This window comes from Notamacropus eugenii, chromosome 7 (genome assembly GCF_028372415.1).
Source record: "Notamacropus eugenii isolate mMacEug1 chromosome 7, mMacEug1.pri_v2, whole genome shotgun sequence".
Lineage (NCBI taxonomy): Eukaryota > Metazoa > Chordata > Mammalia > Diprotodontia > Macropodidae > Notamacropus > Notamacropus eugenii.
This window is the reverse complement of record NC_092878.1, coordinates 70,601,722-70,622,994: the sequence shown is the minus strand read 5'-3', so window position 1 is coordinate 70,622,994 and position 21,273 is coordinate 70,601,722. Positions and strand designations below refer to the sequence as shown.

The 21,273-nt window shown below is 34.6% G+C and overlaps 1 pseudogene; it reads left to right on the top strand.

The window, feature by feature from the left end:
• Positions 1-13,633: 13,633 nt before the first annotated feature.
• Positions 13,634-14,063, top strand: LOC140513453 (large ribosomal subunit protein uL24-like; annotated as a pseudogene).
• The last annotated feature ends 7,210 nt before the right edge of the window (positions 14,064-21,273 follow it).

Here is a 21,273-nt window from a genome sequence, read left to right as displayed (position 1 = left end):
TTCAGTGTTTCATTTTCCCCAGTATTAAAATAAAATGAAGACAATGCATCAGTGTATCAAATAGGAACACAAAGCTTTCTGTACAAGGAAACCTGCACTTGTGTGGGGTTGTGTCCATATATAGAACTTCCCAACTTGTGCCCCCGGAGGTACAGCCCTGCCAATGCATTAAGAATAATCCGTATCAAGCACTGAAGCTGTGACATAAAGGCTCATGCTTGAGGGACACATCTGCACACATTGGGAATGGTACTAGCCAACCCACATGGCAGGAGAGACCATAGGAACCATGGAGGAAAATTATTGGTTCCACAGTTTTAGCTCCCTTGCCCCCTGGATTATTTCCAGTGCAGGTGTACTGAACCTTAAACTGCCTTAAGCAAAGTTAGGGGTACATAAAATATTTCTAAACAAGGACAGTCCCGTTCCTTACATCCGGATTTTAGAGATATAAGTATGTTCATTTTAAAGATGTGTTTGCTATTCATTTAAATTTGTCATTGTTGCAGTTGCTGTAGATGTGGTTATGGTTGTTGATATAAAAGTCAGAGGTTCCTGTCATTAATGTAAGATAATATTAATCTTTTGCTGGCATGATGGAATTTTGCTTGGTGATTTTACCTGTTCATTTAAAGATGGGAGGCCAGTGTGTAGAGTTACACATTAGTGATGGCAAAGCCACAAGGTCTCTTCTAGGACTCAGAATTATCAAAGATAAAACATGATTTACTGATCACAGCTTTTCCAGAAGACCTGAAATTTCCATTTACTTAAAAAAAATACACAAAATTTTGATGAAACAAAGTGCTAATTTATTTCAAAACAGTAGCTATAGCCATAATAAAAAATAAAAAGATAAGAAGAACCACAATAAAAACTTCTTTTAAAAAGCTTATTGTGTTACTTCTTAAATGGACACTTAAAACTACAGCTTTCTTTTAGACCATTTTAACTTTGTCAGCCACTTTTTTCTTAGGAAATTCAAAGTTAATGAAGGTATTTGGAGAATCTATGCTTTTGTCTATGTGGATACTCCTTCCTCCAATGGTGTAGAGGTAGGCTGAGAACACTTTTTCAGTGTTGATTTGGATTTTTCTGATTTGATTAAAATACTCTAAGTCAAAATCACTTTTAAATCTACCTGATACACATTCCTAAGTCAAAGAACCTCAAATAAATGAACACACAAGTAAATAAATAAAACAATTACTTCTATATTTTAATCTCCTAATGTGAAGAAGATGTAATATGTAAGGAAAGAGATTCATGAAAACCTCTCTATTCTAATAGGAACAGAGGGATGATTTTTTCATTTTTTTACTGAGCTCAAACTATTATATTGGCATGTAATTATAATGCTTATGAATCACATTATTTAAAACCTACTGATGGTTTAATACCAAAAGTTATCAATTTAGTCAACAAATTTCAATGTCTTCATTAGAATAAATGGCCAAACTCAGTCTTTGGGGGAAAAAGATATGGATATATTAAAAATGAAGTCCATATTTACAGCTTTTGTTCTACACTGTTCTAATTCTCAAACCATGAAACACAGAAAATATTTCCTTGAAAAAGCTTTAGAAAAGGTCTTTCTAAATTATTTCATTCAATGAACTTCATTCCTGCCCTTGAGATATGTAGTTAAACAGAATTGATTTACAACAAGCCATTTTGTATTTTAAATCTCAGTTTTAAAACAGTATTAAATTTTAGTTTAAGAACAAAATATATAGATCAAAGCTGCAAAAGAGTCTTCATTCTCCCTTGGAGAGAATAAAGGAATAAATAATATTGTAAAATATTGTAAGAGAAGGAAGGAATTTATCTTTGAACCTGAAATGAAATCACTTGATTGACAGTGGAAAACACAGTATGACTTTTTATAGAAGTTTATACAGAGGGATAAAACTATGAGGAGGAACTGAATAATGCATTCTTTCATATTTGATTTCTAGCATTTCCTGTTTCCCAAAAAAGGCCAGATATAGGACATTGAAAGAAACCCAGAAGAAAAGAAGGGATAAGAAAATATGACACATCATAGTGTCTACATAAGGAAAAATGAAAGGCATTTTCTGAAAAAGTTCACCAAATCCCTTTCTCATTGAGGAAAATAAAATGGTTCTTTTTTTTAGTGGGCAAGCAGAGTTTTGAATTTTCCAAAATGATTTTCAATATTTAATCATTTAATTAATTTGCTGAATGACAAATTTTCTTTTCACTCTAATCTCCTCTTGAGGGAGAGAAGACTCAGACCTCTAGTTGACTTTTTTCTTAACTTGCACTAAAAAAGGACATAAGAACATTTCTAGGACATCTCCAAAACATGTCCAGACCCAGGTATCTTCCATACCCTCCATGTTTTTCAACTCTATCTCTCTTATATGTGCAGCCCTCCTCTGTTGGAATATAATCTCCATGAAGGAGTCTTTCTTAGCTATATTTATATCCCCAGCACTTAGCATATTCCTAGCCACATAGTATACAGTTAAAAACCTTTGCTTATTACTTTTATCTCCATCCATTCTATTATCTCTCAGTTTTTTAAAGTAATTGTAATAACTTGAATAGAAATTATATTCATCCCTACATTTTTTGCATAACACAATTAATTTCTCATCTATGATCATCCACAATGTCATCAATCTATTAATTAGCTAAATTCAATTTAATTCAATATCATTCATAATAATTCTCTGATTCCAACTTTTCCAGCTTTATTTTATACAATTTTATGTGTGTAATATATGATCTTGTCCTCTTACACAAAACATTAATCTGCAAAATCTGGCTCTCATTGTACCATTCTATTTAAGCAAGCTAGTGATCTATTCCAAACAGAGTGTGTAGCGTGAGGGCTCTCTTCTTGTCCCTTCCTTCAAAATTCTGCTTAAATCTCATTTCTTATAGGGGCCTTGTTAGGTTACTCCAATCTGTCTCCAGACTCTTAAACTATTTTAAAGGCATTTTATTCTTACTTATTCTATGATTATTTAGTGTTTATGTAGAGTTATAATTAGTGTAGCTATGTAGGGGAAAAATGCTTAAGGATCAGAAAACTTAGAGGGAAGGGAAATGTACATAGCAGGTCACCAAATGACATATTTCTCAAAATACTTCTAAGGGAGAATGTAGAGGCACATATGAAGCAGGGGCTGATTTATGACATGGAGTCGCATGTGAAAGAATGGTAAGAATGGAGACCTGAGCAGAAAATCAGTTGATTACGTCCCAGAAGTCCTCTGCCTGGTTATTGGAAGCACCCAACCTCTTACCTGGTTTAGGGATAAGGAGGGAAATTCAGAACTGGCCCAATGATGTCTTCTCTTTAGCATGAACAGTGAATGTGTCTCCAGTGGCTGTTTTACGGCACATCTTGCTGTCCTTAGACCACAGGCGGGGTTGATTTTTTTGGGAGAGAAAGGAAGTTTGGGAAAGAGAAACACTGTTTGTATCCATGCTCAGGAGATCACCATGTCCAAAGTTTTGCTCTAGTCTTCCCAAATTTCTCTAAGGCCCACAGACAGGGGTTAGAGCAGGGGGACCAGGATGAAAGTTCAGTGGGTCAACCTGTGAAGACTTAGAGATAGTACTTCAAGGCTCCTAAGTCCTTCAGTTGAAGAAAAATTAAGCTTCTCCAAGAGATGCAGCTCCAAACCATAACAAGTTCTCAACCTCTCAGCACAGCCTATCCTGGGAGAAAGGAAACACTTCAAGCAGGTAAAAATAGGAGATGGAGCTAGTGTTATAGGCCCTGCAGGAAAGCAATGGCTTTCTTGAGTTACTTCTACTTTTTTCATCTACGGAGTTTTATTTCCCCTGAAATTTTCATCTTCTAAATTACTTATATGTCTCTGGGGGCAAATAAGTGGGAGATAATGAAATTGAGAACAGAATGTACCTAGAAAGACCAAGTGGTCTTTCTGAATCCTTCAGAGAGATCAAACTTCAATGAGAAAGTCAAAAAACACTGCCTTGGGAATGAAGAGAACCCAGATGTAACCCTAGTTCACATACAAATTCTGGGTTTCTGTTTATTCCTCTCTAAAACAAGAGGACTAGACAATTTATTCTCTAAAATTTCTTCAAGCTCTCATAATCTGTGGGTATGAAATTTGTGTTCCGTTTTGACTTTACCTCAGTGCAACCCCATTTTCAGTAAGAGCGCTTTGGACATATCACTAATATACTCTGGGACCACAAGTTCCTTTTCTCTAAGATCACCATTAGACTAACTAAGCAGCTTCTAGAACTAATGTGATATTCGAGGATTTGAGGGGGGGTAATGATGGTGGTGGTGTTAGGGCTTAACTCTCCAAGCTTCTTTCCCCAAAGAACCAGTCTGTTTAATTAGCTTAATAAATAGTTTTAATAGGTAATAGCTTAATAGAAAAAGTTTTTAAATAGAGAAATAGTTTAATAAAGACTAACAGTTCATCCCTACTCTTCAGTCCTAGTATGCACATTTTTGGTGCCATGTATGAAGAAAATATTATTCTTCATAATTGTTGCTATGGTCTGTATAACAAGGAAGCTAATAAACTAAGGCCTTAGTGGTCAAGTCAAATAGGAAATAGCATAACTGGGTTTAGAACACAGACTTTTCTAAACATTGTAACAAGAGTATTTTCCACCATACCACACTGTTTCAAATTTATCTAATAGCGATAGAATCTCATCATTTGCTTGTTTTGAAATTCAGAGAAATTAATAATTTTTTGCTTGGATTTTGTTTCTTTGGGGAGGCAGGAGGATTAAGTGATATTAAAAATTCATTACCAGACTTTAGCTTAATATAGTGGCATAAGAATAGTAGATGAATCCAGATCTTTCACATATACACAAGCAAACACCTATAAAGAGTATTGCATTGAATGAGGACTCTCAAAAAAAATGCATCATCTAACCAAGATTTGCACAAAATGATAGCTAGAGACTGGGGTTACTGGAAAAGAGTCTCCAAAAGAGAAACCGATATTAATTCAGATAAACAAATTAGAACCCTGTTATAGCCAATACCTGAGATTCTGTACCACCCAGTTTCCTGTGGGGTGGGATACATTTGTTGTTATGTCAAGATCAGGAAATAGGAAATCTTCATAGCACTCATCCTCAATTTAAGGTCGAAATCTGATTGGAATGCCTCAGAGGGTCCTGACACCCATAGTGCTTAAAAACATTTCACTGCAACCTTATACAGGGTAGTTAGGTGGCAAGTAGATAGAATGCTGGGCCTAGGATCAAGATAAATTTATATTTCTGAGTAAAAATCTGGTCTCACACACTTATTAGCTTTTGAAGCCTGGGCAAATCATTTAACCCTGTTTGACTTAGTTTCATCATCTATAAAATGAACTGCAGTAGAAAATGGCAAATAATTCTAGTATCTTTGCCAAGAAAACCCTGAAAGGAGTCATGAATAATTGGATTCAACTGAAAAATGACTGAGTAAAGCATTCTTATACTAGAGGTATTTTTTTTTTAACAATTCTACAATCAATGATCATTTATTTTGTTCACAATTCTTTGTTATCAAAAGATAATGGTCTTTAGAATTTTGGCATATGTTAGATCTTTATTTCAGACTTTGACTAATTTGTATTATATATTTAGTAGTGAAATCTCATGGTTCAAGGGTAAGGACAATATTTTCACTTTTCTTGAATGCTTCAAAATTCACATCCAGAATAATTTTTACAACTTTGCAGCATTATAGCATATAAATGTACCTGTATTTCTATAGTCCTCCATTCCTAATACTACTTATCTTTATCTCTTTGGCATCTGGGTCAATTTTTATAGCAAAGTTTCTCCATCAACAGTGTATTAGTGTTCCTATTTTTCCACATCCCCACCAGCATCTGTCATTTTTTTTTTCTTTTCTGTAATGCTTGATAGGCATAAAGTTGTACTTCAAATTTGGTTTAAATTTCCATTTTTCTTATTTTAAAATGTTTGGATACATATTTTCATGTGGCCATCTGGAGTCTGTAATTCCTGAAAAACATTCATAATCATCAGAAACCTTGCCTATTGGGAATGACTGGATTCATATTTATGTCAAATTCCAAAATAGTTTGGAAATCTCAAGTTTATCAGTCTTTCTATTACATAATCTCTCTTCTAATTCTGTCTTCATGAATTACAGTTGTACATCCAAAAAAGAAAATCACAATTTTCTTCCCTTTTTTCTTTCATATTTATTATAAAGATGGATGTTATCTTTGTTGCTATTTTCCAGTGGGAGAGAAAAGGGAGTTGTATTGTGATAGGAATGAAAAAAAAATGAAAATAAGGCAAAATGGGTCAGAAAAGAAGGAAAGAAAGAACAAAACAGATATGCAGAGCTGTTTTGAAAGTTGAGTCAAATTTATTATATATGTAGTGAAGGTTTGATAACTGATAGATATCTTCAAATTTGCAGTTAAAAGTAACAAACATTTCTTCACATCACTGAAAGTGATTTATAATTATTATGATCTTTGAGTTAAAAGGTAAACTTGCTGGGAGTTCTTATAAAACATGCATGGTCTGTGAGGCAAAAAAATAAAAGATAGGAGTAGAAACCTGATAAAGAGTAATGGATTTAGCCTCTCCTACTCTAGTCAGGGCTTAATGAGGGGAGGCAACAAAGAATAGACCTCACAAGTTCCAGAGAGGAAAGCCAATAACAAAAGGAAGGCTCAATTGTAGAAGAAAAAGGAAAGTTTGACAATAGCCATTGACCTTTACAGTATTTCAGAAGAAAACACTGAAGTTGAAGTTATTGAAGCCATCTCTATATTGACTGTGGGAAGTTCTAAGGCAACATCCTCCCACCCCAACTTCCCCTAGCTGTTTCTGTCCATTAATGGTCATTGTAACATATGCTTCTCACATTTTTATTAAAACACCTCTGGTAATTAGAATGTTTTAACTATAAAGAAACCAGGAGGTAGCTAGAGATTTATATTTAAATTAAGGAAAAAAACAAAGCTTGTATTAAAAACTGGAAATTTTTGTAACATAAGTCTCTGAGCTGCAGTGATTGCACTTGTTTATTATAAATTCCCTAAGACAGTAGAGGAAAATATCCCTTGCACCTGAGAACCTTTTTTTCCTCACTAAATTTAAAAATGAGCTAAAGACCTGTTAAATCTAGAGACTAATGAGGAAAGAAGAAGTGGTTGGTAATGATTATGGGCTGAGCAACAACATTTTGCCCAGAAATACCATCACCATTGGTGTCACATATATGTGTGTATGCGGGAGCTGAAAGCAAAGGAAGCACTATATAAAAGAAAACTGTGATTTTGTGAATAAGTCTCTTCTTTATGTTCTACTTCCTATGTGAAAATGCTCATTTTATGTGGTGTTTGGTCAGTCAACAAAAAGGGTTTTGTTTTTTTTTTTATTGTATTTTACGTTTTATGCTCTCATACACTTCTCTGGGGTTGAAAATGCTCCTACTAACAAATGATTCTCCAAAGAAGAATTACATTCTATACACAACCATATGAAAAAATGCACTAAACCAATAATAGTAAAACAAAGGTAAGTCAAAATAACTCAAAAAATTGAATAAGATGATAGAAAATTGCAAAAGCTGGAAGATTTGTGGGAACACAGGTACAACAATGCTTTTTTTGGGGTGGAGCAATGAATTAATAAAAACCAATTTGTAAAGCAAATTAGATTTAGGTAACTAAAGTGTATAAAATGTTCATAACCTTTGACCCAGAGATTTCCTTATTAGGTATGAACTCCAAGGAGGCTGGTGACAAAAAGAAGTTCACAATATGGACAAAGATATTTATAGTAGTATTTTGTGATTTCAAAAAACTGGAAACAAAATAGTTACCAATATACTGAGGTGTGGGTGAAAAATATATGACATGTAACTATATAATGGTGTGGTATAAGCAATGAAGAATATGATGAATACAGAGAAGTATAGGCATACTTACATGATCTGATGGAGAAGGAAGTAAGTAAAGATAAGAAAATGATTTATACAATGACAAAAACATTGTAAATGGAAAGAACAATGACCACAAGAAACCAACATTGAATGTTATTAAATTACAAAGAACAAGCATGGTCCTCAAAAATGCCAATGAAAAGATTAAATTGTGAAGATGGAAAGACCACCAGTATGGAGTATGCCATGTATTTTCAGATTGTTTTTGCACATGTATTGTTTAGTTTTACTGATTGCTTTTCTCTTCTTGCTCTTCTTTTCTATTAAAAATTATTTATCATATAAGATAATGATCTTGGAAGAAAAAAGAAATTCAGGGGAAAATTTAGTCAATATAAAATAAAAATATGTCAATATTTTACTTTAAAAAAATCTTTCCCTAGCCAGAATTCTGCAAGGTACTGGACCTCATTATTTTCTTTTGCTGTTGTTTTTGAGATCTCTTGGATTCAGGTAAATTATTTTCATTTTTTCTTATGAGATAGTAGTCTAAATTAATTTCTGCCAATTTGTTTTTCATTTGTCCCAGCAGTATTTTTTTAAAGGATCATGTTCTAGTGTTCATTAAATTTTGATAACATCAAACCCTTCCTTCTCACTACTTAATAAACCCCAGTTGTTTTTTATTGCCTCCAGGAACAAATACAAAATGCCCTGTTAGACCATCAAAGCCCTTCATAAATTAACCCATTCCTAAGTTTTCAGTGGTTTTACACCATACTCTCCGGTGCAAAATTCTTCCATACAATGACACTATGCTTCTGGCTGTTCCATGACCAAGACATTTCAAACTTCTGCTGCTATCAATCTCCCTGGCCCACACCCTCCTCCGTTCTGAGTACTGACCTCCCTGGATTCCTTTAAGTTCCAACTGAAATCCCATATTATAAAGGAAGATTTCTCAAACCCCAATTAGTTCCAATATCTTCACTCTGTTAATTATTTCTTCTTTATCCTGTAAACATTTTGCACTGTGTGTATATATATATTTTTTGCATGTTTTCTCCTCTTTTAGATTGTAAGCTCTTTTTTGAAGGCAGGGACTGTCTTTTGCCTTTTCTTTTTTTATCCTCAGTGCTTAGTACAATGTCTGGCACATAGTAGGAGATTAATAAATATTTGCTAAATCAGAATTTTGGGCTGTTTTTGAATGCTACTCTTTATTACTTATATCATAATATTTCCTGAAATATATTTCTATTGATTAATTTGCACTAAATCTATATTTAATGTTTTATAATTTTTCCTAAAAAATCACATTTTTTCCTAATTTTTTTCGTTGACAATTCAAGATGTGAAATGAATTTTGTCATGTATAAATATGCCCAACCAGTAAATTAACTGTTATAGCATTAGAATTATAAATTAATTTAATTAGTATCATCATTTTTTAATATTTGCATGAACCAACCATAAAGGGGAAATATCTCTTTATGTATTTATCTCCATTTATTTTTGTAAGAAATAGTTTTGCTCATATTTATTTAAATACTGTGTATATGCCAGTAAGCAAATGCTCAACTATTCTATAAATTTTGAATGGAATTCATCTTAATATTCAATAATTAATTGCATTAATGTGGTATAGAAATTGATTTAAGTTAAAATATTATGTGTCTTTCTACCTTGCTAAACCATTAGTCATTTAATTAATTTTTTCCATTGAGTCTCTGAAGTTTTCAAAGTACACCAATAGGTCACCTGCACATATCCTCTCCTCTTTGCTAGTATTTTGATTTTGGTTTTGCTTTGTTTTCTGTTAGTTAGAACTAGCATCTACAGAACAATGCCAGATTGTGTAAAGCATGTACATCCTGGCTTTAATCCTGTTTATAATGGAAAATCTTCCAATATTCCTCCATTGGAGGAAAAAAAATTGCTCTTGATTTTAAAATTATGAATTTCAAATTTTCTCCCCATCTGTCTCCTACCCCCACCCCAGGACAGTGTGTATTCTGATTGTCCTTTCCTCCAGTCTGCCCTCCCTTCTATCACCCCCTCTCTTTTATTCACTTCCCTTCCATTTTCCTGTAGGGTAAGATAGATTTCTCTGCCTCATTGCCTATGCTTCTTATTTCCTAATTGCATGTAAAAACAATCTCTAGTATCCATTTTTAAAGAAGAAAGCTCTTCTTATTCCATTTCTGCCAAATTCTGGGTCATGAATTTTAAAACCAGTAAAATATCATATTGAATTCTAACTGTGATTTCTACTCAGTAGATGAGAGAGTGATCAGTCTCAAAATAGGAGGCAATTACGTAGCCCCCACAAAACTTTATGAGGGAACTAGATCAAAGTTATCAATTTTATTTTTTTTCTTTCCTCAAATTTCCAGAAATAATCCAGTTCTATGTGGAGATTGAGTTACTTAAAGGAAAGATGATGTATTAAGATCTATAGCTTAGCCACCTTGCATAGTTTTAGTCAAAAGGGAGAACAAGCAGTTTTTCAATTATTTAAACTAAAACTCATTCAGGAACAAAGGGGAAAAAAAAAAGAAATAACAAGATTTCATTTACCTCTTTATGAGAATTAAATGTTCATACCTTTGTCCAAGTTCAGTAAGCTTACAACAAAATGGCCTTGTCTTGCCAGACCAAAACAAAATAAATCTGTAGCCTGAGGCACAGTTGGATTTACTTGACGCTTTTAATCCTCTGGGATGGAAAAAAGGGAAATAAAAAAAGAAATCCTGGCTTTGTAGATACCTTTCTTTCATCAGAAGTGGATTGAGTTATGCAAATTTAGCTCATTAGCAAATTAGTCTCTTATTTCCCGGTATGTTTGTATCAATAGCTCTAGATGAAAGTGTCAGGTCAGTGGGGCAACTAAGCTTTTGCCTTTTCAGTGTCAAAAGAATCATGTTTGGGCTCAATGCTCAAAATGAATACGGAAGGGCAGGCATTGTAATGCCTTTAACTGGCCTCTTTCAGAAGAAATATGATAACTGAGATCTGGCTAACCAGTATATACCACTAGTAATGCTTTCCACAAGTGTCAGGGCATTTGCTACAATTTTCTGGCCAAATTAGGAGCCTGCCATTAGACCCTACATTTGAAGTCAGAGGACCTGGAGTCAAATTGTATCCCAGTCTGCAAAGCTTTGGGCAAGTTATTAAATCTTTCTGGGTCTCATTTTCCCCATCTCTAAAATAAAAGATTAGATGCAGGGCTGGGAAATCTGTGGCCTCCAAGCCACATGTAGCCTTCTAGATCCTTGGGTACATTCTTTTAACTGAGTCCAAGTGTTACAAAACAAATCCTTTTATTAAGGGGATTTGTTCTGTGAAGTTTTAATTCAGTCAAAGGGCAGCATTTGAGGGCCTAGAGGGCCAATATGTGGCTTCCAGGCCACAGTTTCCCTATTGCTGGATTAGAGTATCTTCACATCCCCATTTCTAAGATACCTTCCAGCTCTAAATTTATGATTCTGTATCATTATTATTTACTTATCACTGAAATACCACCTGTGTTTTTAAATGCAATAACTTCCTTCTGTCCCCCAAAGTCTTGATTGTAAATATGTAATCAATTTGATGGGGCAGTGAGGTGGCAGAGTGGATAGAACACTGGCACTGAAGTCAGGAAGATCCATCTTTCTGTGTTCAAATTTGGCCTCAGATACTTACTAGCTGTGTGATCCTGAGCAAGTCACTTAACCTTATTTGCCTCAGTTTCCTCATCTATAAAATGAGCTGGGCAGTATGTACGTTTACCTATACTCACTGTCAAACTCATTCTGGTTCTTCATGGAATTAGCTACCTGTTGTTGAAATTATTCTTAAGGGATTCTCTTCCCCTTTTTTCCTATTTCAAAAAATTCCAGTCATAGGATGTCAGATATGAAAGAAACCTTAGTGGTCATCTGATTGTACAAATGTAGATATTACAATCCAGAGATACAAAGGTGTGGGCTGCATTCATTTATTCATTCATTCCCTCATTAAACATTTTTTTAAGTACCAACAATGTAAAATAAACCACATTCCTTCCATTAAACCACAGTGACTTATTTGGGGTGAGAAAGGTGCATCAAAAATGGATATACAACCATCATTTTCTAGGTCTAGTGGATTTCATTGAATAGCGCTTTCATTTAATTAGAAATCAGCTCAGAATTCATGGAAGTGTCTTGTATATTATGGTCACTTAAAGAGTGGCATTGAGACAGGTGATTCAGAGTGGAACATAATCTACTGAAAAACAGTCAGGGCTTCTGTCGTAGATGTTTTCCAGAACACGAAAATAAGATGACTTTGGATGAAATTAATGGTCACTACATGTAGAACAAACAAAAGGAAATATTGCTTCAGAAGAGACTTAGTCTGCTTCCTGAAATCCCAGTATTAGAAGGTCACAGAATCAAATCTGCTGCCTGGTTCTTTTTAAAAGGTTCGGTAGTTTTATGAACACTAATAATGTTTGCAGTTATATTCGCAGATAACAGTAATCAAATATCATGCCTTAAGGAGTGAACTAATCACTAACAAAATCAAGAAGGAGTTTTTCCTCCTAAAAACCAGGCTACTGTTATCAAAGTGAAGGAGATAATTCAGGCAATTAGCTATGTAATTCAAGCCAAAAAATAAAATCCTAATATTTAAATGAAAGTATGTTTTTGGTGTTTTTTTTTTTTCATAAAATGATTCTATGGTTTTCATCATAGGGTATAATTGGGTGGGGGTTTGGCATTATCATGCCATATGAATGAGGGTCTAGTTTAATTGTGTTAATAATTAACTAAGAACTTGTAGATTTCCATCAGTTTCGTCAAGGTCAGGATTATTTCAATAACACTGAAGGAAATGATTGACACATTCTATATTTTTCCAAGGTAGAAAGAAGACAAATCCTATTTTGCCACTCCAAAAAACTTTGCTAATTGCGTGGTAGAAAAACACTGATGGGGAAAAAAAAAAAAAAAACAAAACAGTGTATATGTGAATCAGTTCTAAATTGTTCTTTTCTCTGAAATAATAAAGATGATAAATAATGAGATCAGCGTAACTATTTACCTCTCCAAGGGCACAGTGTGCTTTTACCCTCATTATTTTTATTCTGACCTTAACAACCATCAACAAAAATAAGCACTGCCATAAACAGAGTAGAACAGAGAGGCTTGTACATCAAAACCATGAATCTACATTATATAAAGCCTGCATTTCTTTTAAAGGATATAATAATTTCAACCTGTTACCTTCAAAGGTGTCCTGCTTGTCAGTGATTCCTCCCAGTCTCCCACAAGTTACTTTTGAAAATCCTACTGCCTTTATGGAGACATTTCCAGTGACATGTGATGAAAAGTTTATTTTCCTATTTTTACATATAAGGAAACAGAGAAAGTGAATGTCAATGGCTTGTTCAGGTGAAGAAATTAATTCATGGTTAGATCAGAACTGGGCCTCCTGCCATTAAATCATATATATTCTCTTCTAGATTGTACAAAATTACATATACACACAATCTCAGAGCAAGAATGGAACTGAGTTCATCTCATTCAACTTGTATCTCAACAGGAATTCATTTCACTATGTAGTCATAAAGTCTCCAAATTTAATTCAATATGACATCATAGGATTACAGGATTTAGACCATAAATGATCTTTAGGACTTCGTTTCCAGTACCGAGTGGCACACGTGTCTCCTTTTGGGTCGGCCTGCTTGCCAAAATGAAGGTCAATCCATTTGTGACCTTGAATTGAAGCAAGAAGGCAAAAGACACTTCAATGCCCCCTCTCACATCTGGCCCAAAATCTTGTCGTGCCAGCTCTCCAAGGAGCTAAAGCAGAAATACAATGTCCACTCCATGCCCATCTTTAAGGACGACAAGGTCCAGGTGGTTCCTGAACGCTACAAAGTAGGTCAGCAAATGGGCAAGGTTTATGGAAAGAAATATATAATCTGCATTGAGCATGTGCAACTTAAAAAACTAATGGCACAATTGTCAATGTGGGAATTCACCCTAGTAAGGTAGTTATCTCCAGGCTAAAATTGGACAAAGATCACAAAACGATTCTTGAGCGTAAAGCCAAATCTGGAAAAGTTGGAAAGGAGAAGGGCAAATATAAAGAAGAAAGCACTGAAAAGATGCAAGAATAAACTAGTCTGTTGTACAGTTGCAATTTAAAAAATAATTTAAGTTAAAAAAAAAAAAAAGAAATGATCTTTAGAGTTTGTAACCAGACATTCTGGGATACTAGAGAAAACAAACAAACAAATAGGGCTTTTCCGGAACACAGAAGCAACAGTACTACACTTTGGCCCCTAGAATACAGACAAAGACAACTGCTATCATTTTTGGTCTTAAAATTACAAAAAGTGTTTTCACTGCCTCTACCTTGGAAATGAGATTATACTAAGAAAACATTTTTTTTTTTTCCTGGAAATATAGACAGACAAACAAAAAGACAGAAAAAAATACCTAGACAGAGAGCGACAGACACAGAGATATAGAGACAGACCCAGAGAAAGAAAGATAGAGACAGATACATAGAAAGGCAGAGAATGTGAGAGATAGAAAGATATAGAAAAGTTCTTTTTATTCATTATTTATTGTTCTTGAGTCTTTTCAGTCATGTCCAACTCCTCATGGCCTCATTTGTTTTTTGTTTTGTTTTGTTTTGTTTTGGCAAAGGTACTGGAGTGGTTTGCCGTTTCCTTCTTATCTCATTTTACAGATGAGGAAACTGAGGCAAACAGCATGAAATGACTTACTTGCCTGGGATCACACAAATACTAAGTACCTAATACTAAATACTAAGTTAGATTTGAACTGGGGACTTCACTTCCAGCTCTGTACCATCTTAGCTGCCCATCCTTCTATTATTAGTGTGTTATTTTAAATTCCTTCCAGTACTTATACCATTTTTATTTTTTATTTGTTTATTTTAAATAAGAAAAGAGAATAAAAATGAATCTGAACACATGATGAGACACAGTGTTATTTTTGATATTGCAAGATTATTCATTTGTGGGGTCACACATTTACTAAAATTGCCCAAGGCAAACTTTCTTCATGATCTAGAAATCACTTCTTCCATGGATGTTGTTAAAGATTTTAGCAGACCAGAAATATAGACTTGCATAAGACTGGGAGAAGTTTCTGAACATTTACCCAAGGTATCTACAGTCTTGGCCTTTACTTATAGCTTTGAAATGAGTATATTGTGTTTATATAAATGTTTTATCTGCCAGAAAGCATGCATTTAAGTAGGTAAAGTAAATTTACATTCACTGATGCCCTTATTAGAGAAGTCATGAGGATAAACTACTTATGCTTGAAATATGGTAGATAAAAGTAACTGTAACATTTTATTTATTTTAAAACTAGTGGCACCCTCCCATTGTGCAACAGTTATGCATTCTGTGGTCTTCTCCTGCCTTTTCTTTATCTTCGACATCACAGACATGAGAGTATTTGTCCTGCTGGGATTATCATTAAGGACAGTTGCCAGAGTCATACTAATCTTGGGTTTAAGGCTGAAGTGTTCTTCTCTGATTATTGGCTCTTGTTGGCTTATTCTCAGGGGTAATAACTATGACACTGGGAAAAGATAGAGGCATCCTATCATTTGAAGAGGGATCACAGAGGATATTTCCAGTGTTCACTGCTAGAGACTCAAGCATCATATTTACCTGGAAACCATCTAGGAGTTGAAAGAAGTTTCTACAAGGGCAAGTAATAAAAAAAGTTGGAAAGTTATGACAATTTCTCATTTCCTCGATGACTTTGAATTTAGGGAAGCTTGAATTTTTTTTTTTTGATTTATGAAGGGCTTATACTATGTCTTTATCTTTCCTGAGAAAGGAGATAAGTATGCCAAGACTGAAGAGAACAGAGAAATCAGACTTTTATTACAAGTAACTGGTACTATTTGGGAAAATAAGTGGAGTCCTACTAAATTATCTTTATGATATAAATACATTGATGATACCTAAATCAGGAAGAGTCAAAACAGAGAAAGGAAATTATGGACCAATTTACCTATCGAATATTGTAGCAAAAAATAAAGAAATAAAATATTAGCAAAGAGACCACAGCAACTTATCTTGAGGAAAATATACTATAACCAGGTAAGATTTGTACCAAGAAAGAGGAGATGATTCAATATTGAGAAAACTGTCAGTATAATAGACAACAAAACTCATTTCATTCATCCAATATGGCCAATTCGTTTCCAAATCTCATTTTTTTCTTCTTTCACAACATTTGTTACATGTATCCCCATTAATCACATAGCCATAAACCTAGTTAAAACCTTCATCATTTTTTACTTAGATTACTGGCCTCTGTTTGGTCTCTATGTCTTATGTTTCTTATGTCCTGTCTTTCAGGGACATCACTTGAGCAGCTGGGTTTGCGCCAATAATCAAAATCCATCTTTTTTTTTTTTACAAGTATTTGTGTCCTAGATGAGTTGAATTAGTCATATGTTCTCAGTCAATATACTCACAGCTTGCTGAATGAATGATATATTGAATAAAAATAGAAATGTGAAATCTTTATATAAATTAATCATAAATCTGGAATGAACCTTAGATACCATCTAACCTGGCTTTCTAGTTTACCAAAGTAGTTTCTGAGGTCAAGAATCTGAGGTAAGAGGCTTAACCAAGCAGAAATTTGCCTTCCACAAATCTCTCCCACTCCAATCCATCCTCCATTTAGCCACTAAAATGATTTCCAAATATAAGGGTTCAATCATGTCAAATCCTCTGGTCAATAAACTCCAGTGACTTCACATTGCCTTCAGGATAAAATACAAAATTCTCTGTTTGGCATTCAGTGCTCTTCATAACTCAGAATCATTCTGCCCTTCTAATTTTCTTATTCCTTACTCCCCAATATATTCTCTTTGATGCAGTAACACTGGCCTCCTGAATGTTCTAAACATACGAAACTCTATCTTTTGGTTCTGGGTAATTTTTTTTTCTTCTGGTTGTCCCCTTCTCTGGAAAACTCTCCTTACTATGCTCAGACTACTGACTTCCATGTATTCCTTTAAGTATGAACTAAAATCCTTCCTTCTATAGTAAGCCTTCCCTTACTCCTCTTAATTCTAGTGCCTTCTCTCTTTTATTTCCCATTTATTCTGTATGTAATTTGCTTTCTATACATTTGTTTGCATTTTGTCTCCCAATTATGTTGTACGCTCCTTAAGGGCAGTGACTGACTTTTGCCTCTTTTTATATTCCCAGCACATAGCACAGTGCCTAGCACGTAGTTAGGAACATAGGGCTTCTCTACATAATGAGAATAAGAAAATATTGATATTTGATAATATATCAATAAGATATGTTATTGTTTATATGATTAGCTTAAAAATAATTCTTTCTTCTAAAACACCATTCCTCTGTGTGTGGGTTTGGGAGTGGGGTGGAGGAGTACCATTGTTGAGTGGTACTGGGAAGAAATTAATTCTAAAACAAACAAAATTTTGCCTCAAAAATGTTAAACTTGAAGGACAAATTAGGAGTTGCTATTTCTCCATTAGACAAATAGTTACAATTGAAACTTCATTCTTCCACTGGAATGTATTTCCACTTCACTTTGACATTTGATGCAAAGAAGAGTGACATAAGAACTTTTAGAAGAGTAAGAGAAATTAATTGAATTAAGATTTTTTCCCTTTCTATTTACTCATTCAGGGATCAGTCCTTGTAGGTCTGTCAGTCTCTGAAGGACAGGGCTAATGATGAGACTGGTGTAATCCTCCAGGAATATTCTCTTCAATCTTGAGCTGGACCCCAACTGACTAGGAGAGCTTCCTTCTGATTAAGTGTAAATAGAATCAAATCTAGTTGAACCTCAGCCCTAAAAGCATTAGACACATTTTATTTTTTAAGTTTATTTATTTTTAGTTTTTAACATTCACTTCCATAAGTTTTAAATTTTCTCCCCCTCCTTCCCCTCCACCCTCCCCAAGATGTCATGCAATATGATATAATTTCTACATATACATTCCTATTAGGCATATTTTCACATTAGTCATGTTGTAGAGAAAAATTAGAATGAAGGGGAGGAACCATGAGAAAGAAAAAAGCAAACAAGAAAGTAGTCTGCTTTGCTCTGCATTCATACTCGGTAGTTCTTCCTCTGGATGTGGATGGAATTTTCCATCATGAGTCCTTTGGAATTGTTTTAGGTCCTTAAATTGCTGAGAAGGGTTAAGTCTATCAAAGTCAGTCATTATACTCTCTGGTTGTTACTCTGTACAATATTCTCCTGATTCTGCTCACTTCACTCAGCATCAGTTCATTTAAGTCTTTCCAGGTTTTACTGAAGTCCACCTGTTCATCATTTCTGATAGAACAATAGTATTCCACTTCATTCAACTTATTCAGCCATTCCCCAATTCATGGGCATCCCTTCAATTTCTAGTTCTTGACCACCACAAAAAGAGCTATTATAAATATTTTAGTACATATGGGTCTTTTTTCCTATTTTTATGATCTCTTTGGTATTGGTAAGCACCCCAACATACACAGTGGGGTCTGCTATCATGGGTTCTTTGATCTACTTCTGTAAAAGGAAAGGCCACTCTTGAGAGGTTAAAAATCACTTTAATCAAGCATATATATCATTCCTTTAATCAGGTACATATATCATTCACTTAGTACAGGGAAGTCAGAACGTGAACTTCAGAGAAAATACAGAGAAATCAAAGATCGACAGATATGGTCTGACCATAATCAATGCATCTATCACAAAAGCAGACAGGTTCAACTATTTGAAAATAGTTATCAGAGAGGGAAGAACCAAAATCGGAGTTGTTAAAGCCAGGGTACTGCTTAGTGGCTCCCCTGAGTTTTTCATCTAGCACGCAAACCTTCTTCCAAAAAGTAAGACCCAAAGTAAAACCTCACCCTGAGTATTTATACACTTTTCAGAGCCAAAGGGCATGACCCTCTGACAAAGGGTCTCAATAGAAAAAGCAAAAGATACTTGGAACCCTTCTACAAAGCAACTTCCTTAATCAAGCTTCATTCAGTGGGCAGGCCCATCCATGTATGGGGAAGATCTTCTTTAATCACATTATTCAATCAGAGGCACTTTTAGTAAAACAAAAACAGCAAAAGATTCCACTTTGCTTGGCCTTAGAGTGATACAGCCCTAGAAGTTGTATTACTGGGTCAAAGGGCATGCATTTTTTAATAGCCCTTTGGGTATAGTTCCAAATTGCTTTCCAGAATGGTTAGATCAGCTCACAACTCCACCAAAAAATGAATTAGTGTTCCAACTTTCCCACTTCTCTAACATTTGTCATTTTCCTGTTTTGTCATGTAAGCCAATCTGATAAGTGAAAGGTGTTACCCCAGAATTGTTTTAATTTGCATCTAATCAATAGTGATTTAGAGCATTTTTTTAATATGACTATAGATAGCTTTAATTTCTTCCTCTGAAAATGACCTTTTCATATCCTTTGCTCATATATCAATTGGAAAATAACTTGTATTCTTGTAAATTTGGCTCAGTTCTTTATATATTTTAGAAATGAGGCCTTTATCAGAGATACTAGTTGTAAAATTCTTTCTCAGTTTTCTACTTCCCTCCTAATCTTGGTTGCATTGGCTTTGTTTATACAAAAACGTTTCAGTTTAATGTAATCAAAATTATCCATTTTGCATTTCATAATGTTCTCTATCTCTTTTCTGGTCATAAATTCCTTCATTCTCAATAGATCTGACAGATAAACTATTGCTTGCTCCCACAATTTTAGACTTTCTTGAAATGCCAACATTGTTTAACTCGAGTGGTGTAGGTGGAGATGGATTCCTATGTCCTGATTGGTAGAGGTAGCTGAGTTTCATGATTAAGTCAAGTTCTCAGCAGAAGAAGCTGAAGACTTAACCAACTAATCATTACTATGTCCACCCTTCTCATTGATTGTTCAGCAATCAAGGTCTATTTCAACCTGTTGGGGGCACTTACTTTTACAAAGGTATTCAAGTTTTTAGTGACCTCCATGATCTTTTTCTTAGTTATTGAGAGAAACCGCTGATCATCAATTTATTGACTATTTACTAGCCTAATTTATAAAATAATTATTAATTGCACAGAAACTCTGTCTCTTGAAGCTTTCATTTGTCACAAGAGGATCAATACTTGCTAAATTTCTGCCTCTTCCAAATATGTGAGTTAGACTAGTTTCATTTTTATTATTATTTTGTATCTACTCTATCATTCCTCCAACCCCTTAAAAATGCAGAACACCTAGTCCAGGTCGCTAAACTTTAATCCTTGACTACCTCTTCTTGATGGCTACTGTCTAGATTAATTAAGCTTCCTGCTTCCCAAAGGGCATAAAGACCCACCCACATATGGACAGGACCCTTCAGACTTGGTGTGTATCTTGAGACCCCCAAAGTTGCCACACTTTTCTCTGTAGACCAGATATTTTTGTGTGAAAAGTTGAGTTTATTTGAGCCCTGCATTATAGTGTCCTTGTTGAGCACCCTTCGTATATACTGCCTGAGTAAATCTCATTTTGCCCTCTGTTGAATGACCTCCAACGTCTCATTTCATTCCAACTCCAACCATAAGCTTACAGGGAACTGGACAGAATCAAGCCTACTCAATGCACAGTCCTATCTCATATATTGTAGTAAGAAAAGGGATATATTTGCAAATTGAATCTGGACCAGACTTTAGGGGGAAAAGATAATTTGGCACCATGAGTTCATAACACTAACAGAACAATATAATTGGAATTAACTTTGATGTTCAGTGAGAAAAATATGTCTTTGTTTGCAATACTTGTAATATCATGAATCTGATCACCAGCTGGGATGTTCAGATATGTCTTGATGGAGTTCTGGAAACAAAATATACTCAGGTGTGCCAACTGCCTAGAAAGACAGACTTGCTGGTGTGCCTTTGAAAATCAACATGAAACATTTTAGTCTGTTGTCCTTGGGAGAAAAAGTAAATGTATTCTTTAATAGAATGATATGGCTGTCAAAAATGCAGTATCTCCTACCTTCTTGATAAACAGAATTATGGAAAAATTCAAGATGACTTTGGGGAAGCCAAAGGGAACAAGAGGAGCATAAGCAATCATTTTGCACTAAACATTTTTTGGGGGGAAACCCAAAAGCATCATGACCTGGAAGAATTCAGAAAATGTCACAGTGGTCTCCTAGAGGAAAGATAGTTGCTTGGCACTCAGCTGGCACATGCAAAGAGCAAAGCACTCCCTAGATGACGATTTTAGTTTTGAGGTTTTTAAGCATGACTTTCTTAACCTGATTGCTAAATTTTGAAGCAAATAGGCAAAGATAGGTTTTAAACTTTTTCTTTCTGATACTG